The sequence below is a fragment of the Zootoca vivipara genome, chromosome 7 (genome assembly GCF_963506605.1).
Source record: "Zootoca vivipara chromosome 7, rZooViv1.1, whole genome shotgun sequence".
Taxonomy (NCBI): Eukaryota; Metazoa; Chordata; class Lepidosauria; order Squamata; family Lacertidae; genus Zootoca; species Zootoca vivipara.
In genome coordinates, this window is record NC_083282.1 from 37,076,468 (window position 1) to 37,080,678 (window position 4,211).

Sequence of the window (4,211 nt, forward strand, 5' to 3'; positions counted from 1 at the left end):
CACAGAGGAGGGTTTTATTTGCTCTCCTCTATGGGGGGGAAATGTAAATAAAGGATGTCAAACACATTTCATGTTGACAAAGGATGTTTTTGAAAACTGACTCTTGTATTAATTAAGAAACATCTTCATCTTGGGAAAGCCAGGGAACTATACAGCTTCAAAGCACGCAGAGCTTCAAAGCCAGATATAAAGACTAAACAATTAGTTGAAAAACACTCATCTCCCTCTTTCAAGTGAAGATTAACTTGACTTACTGGCCCGGTTATTGGACCAGAATTGCTAGATTATACAAACAAAATGCCTTGGCGGTTACATTTCACTCCAATACAAAGGACCAAATAGAGAGTGAATTCAAATGTTAAATATTAAATGTTCATGTAAGCATCACCAAAGCTCTGACACCCCCCCCCATGCTCCCTTATGCTAGTGGTTCACAGAGAAGCCATAAAACTTATTACATGGTTGGGGCAGATGATGCAAAGTGCCTTGATTCTACTAAAGCCAGAAGATTAGGAGCACAGGAATTAGACTTACCCTGAATCACGCCATTGGTCAATATAGCCCAGTACTGCCTACAATGACTGCCAGGGGTTCCCCAGAGGTTCAGACAGGAGACATTCCCAGTCCTCCTGGAGATGCTAGGGATTGAACCTGGGACCTTCTGCATACAAAGCAAATGCTCTTTCTTCGAGCATGAAAATCTACCCACTGAGCCTCTTTGCTTTATCTCCTACATTTAACTTGTTCAATACACCACCTACAGATGGGCCACCATGTCTCAGGGTCTAACGACACATCATATTAAGTATGAATTCTTTAAAGTGTGCACAAAACTGGCCATTTCCTTTTCAAAAACTACAACAGCCATTTGGGCCCATTGGCAGCGAGGCTACTACTTTCCTCTCCAAGTGCTTTCCCAGCCAAATCTCTCTCTCTCTCTCTCTCTCTCTCTCTCTCTCTCTCTCTCTCTCTCTCTCTCTCTCACACACACACACACACACACACACACACACACACTTACTTTTCCCTTAAAGGTGCTGCTTATTGCAAATCCCTAAGATTCCAGGAATACAGATCCTACCTGATCCCAACAGCGTTTACATTGTTTTGTTTTGTTTTGCTTTGCATTTCCCAACTCTCTAATTAATATGCAAAACTTTCTTCGGCTAGAAATTATTAAAGCATTTGTTCCGGTTTCAATCCTACTTTCACACAAGCCACACATTCCAGACCAAAAGACACTTTTATTTATTTGTATGTATTTATTATTCCATTTTTATCCTATCTTTATTCATCCCTGTGGGGAATTCAAACTCTGGTATTCCAGGTCATAGCCCAATACTCTAACCCAGGCATCCCCAAACTGCGGCCCTCCAGATGTTTTGGCCTACAACTCCCATGATTCCTAGCTAACAGGACCAGTGGTCAGGGATGATGGGAACTGTAGTCTAAAACATCTGGAGGGCCGAATAATAATAATAATAATAATAATAATAATAATAATAATAATAATTTATACCCCGCCCATCTGGCTGGGTTTCCCCAGCCACTCTGGGCGGCTTCCAACAGAAACATTAAAAGACACTAATTTCTTAAACATTAAAAGCCTCCCTAAACAGGGCTGCCTTCAGATGTCTTCTAGTTTGGGGATGCCTGCTCTAACCACTATGCTACACTGACTCTATAGGAAGAAATACAAAAATGTTCTAAGATTGTTCTGGATCTTAATTAGCCACTTCCTATCCTTTAGTTATTCAATCCATTTTTCAAAACAACAACAACAACAATTTGCTGCTATCTGCCTATGATTGTTCTAGGAAAGGCTATATTCGGGACACAGTCCTGTATTTGACCAGTGCTGGCTGAGAATTTGACAGAAACTCAGCACCATAAGCAGAATGCCAGGGATGGTGCAGAAATGACAGATATGCTGATGAAATCTGACACCTGCAGAATAGTGGGGCTTGTGCAGGTTTTCTGCCAGTGAAGATCTGCCTGTGGGCGGGGTGGAGTCAGGATGGGGTGGCCCAGAGAAGTGCAGTTACGTGCTATGCTATACTCCTCTAGGCTCCAGTGACCATGTCATAAACAGTACAACTTTATACCAGCCCCTGTCAAAGATGCAAAGAGTTTCCCTCCTGCTGATGCCAGTGGGAGAGAAACTTCCTTAAAAAGATATGTCTATGACCACCCTGCTCACTTTGCTAGGCCGGGCATAGGATATGGTGTTGTAACTCATCACCCAATCACAGCACACCAAGTATATAAATCCAACATAGGGAGAATGCAGCTGAAGGCTTGCCCCAATGCCCCATGCCTAGAGCTCCCAAAGGCCAGTGTTGGTGATGGGGAAACCGGGAAAGGGAGGGGGGGATTTGCAGGCACAGGAGTGGTTTCCAGAGACCTGTTTGTTGGGCATTTGTTCTCATTGGTTTGTACGACAATTCTGCAGAGGTTATACAACACTGCCATCAAGTGGGAAAATTATCCCACATTTTCTATTGCTTCCCCCATCACATTTCTTACTGCAAAAAGTCTACTTTTTAAGCATGAGAAGCCTGTAGTGCTGTTGCTGTTTACCACAATGTACTCATCTTCTTAGAGGTGGTTTAAGAAGAAGGGCCACGTTATTTCAAGAAGGAGCATAATTGGCATCTATTCAAATGGGTGAGAGATCCAAAAGTGATAGCAGTCTGGAAGCGACCAGCCTGGAAGCGTCCACAGAGAAGTGGCTTCCAGAACATATCGAGGAACCTGAGTACCTCACTTCTAGGGGGAAACCCCCACACCCAACAATAACCCCCATTCCGATCCAACAACCACATCCCACACAGGCAAGCAAGGGAAGTGGGAAACATTGGCTGCAAAGTGTGACAATGGTGACCCATTTGTTCAATGTGAACATTTGTTTTTATATATACCCCACTTTCTTTGAGGAGCTTCCTCCGCAAATGAGGAACTGCCCTCCTTGCGGAGAGCTGTGTATTTTGTGACAGCAGCATGAAGCTGTAATAAAAGGACTATAAATCTATCAACTGCTCGTTAATTCTTATCTGTGAAGTTACCAAAGGGAGGGGAGGACTAATTCTGAGCTTGACACTCTGTGTTGTGCCATCCCATTCTGTGGCGTTCCCACCCCCACCCCAGCATCGCTTGTGAGCAGCGTAAGGAAAATGGAGCCCCTGCCTGGAGGGATGCTGGGTGACTGGTAGAAAGAGCAAAGTTGTTGCTGCCCGATGGTTTTGGGTGCGGTGTCACTCTTTTATACGTTGTGTGGGGATATATCAGAATACACCCCTGCGCAACATGCAAAAGAATGGCACAGCACTCAAAAGCATGTCCTTTTCACTGTGGCTATGTGTTCACAGATGCTGGGGGCCTATTTTCTGTTTTTATGCTATTTTTGAATTTTCTCTTTTGTGTGTTTTCTCTTCTACTCCTGGGCTGCATGTGTATAGCCATCCTACCTGCTTAGCAGTATGCTGCCGACAGACCTATGTAGTTGTCTGCATTTTTTTTTGAGTAGCCAGTTCTTTTAATGATTATTCCATACAGTTTTTAATGTTTTTTTTTTAAAAAATTTTTTTAGTTATATTGCTGTGCACTGCCCTGATATTTTGTGAGAGGACAGACTATAAATATGTCTATAAATATAAAATAGCAGTGATGTAACTTTACTCCCAGTGTAATTGCTATGTAGGATTGTTCTGCTAATCTTCTGTTTATTAGAAGCCGTCATTATAATTTGCCCATATCGCTTTAATGGAAATTCCTAAATTGTTAAAAAAAATTCCTCCTCGAGGACAGATGTGTTTTCAATGAGAATTTGCCTTTATCAAAACGCCATGAGCTCACAGTACTGATTAAATTATTACATGTTGTGAAAGGTAAAATAAATGTCTTAGTTCTTGATTTTCTTTCATGTTTCACATATATGGCCCTTTCATAGCATGCCATTATGTTGCTGTCTGAAAAGTTTTATTGTTGTATATACATTCCTTAGGAAAAATTTTTTTTAAGTGGCTTATGCATTTTTCTAAATAAATAAAATAAATGCGGGATCTACTCTTTTTTTGAAACATTAAACTCATTCTTAGCTACTTGCCCTGCAGCTTTTGATCACTGTGTGATATGCCTCTGTGTAACTAACTGACGGGTATACAATTTTATCTTAATGTTACACAAAGGCTAATTACATAGCAACAGTTACT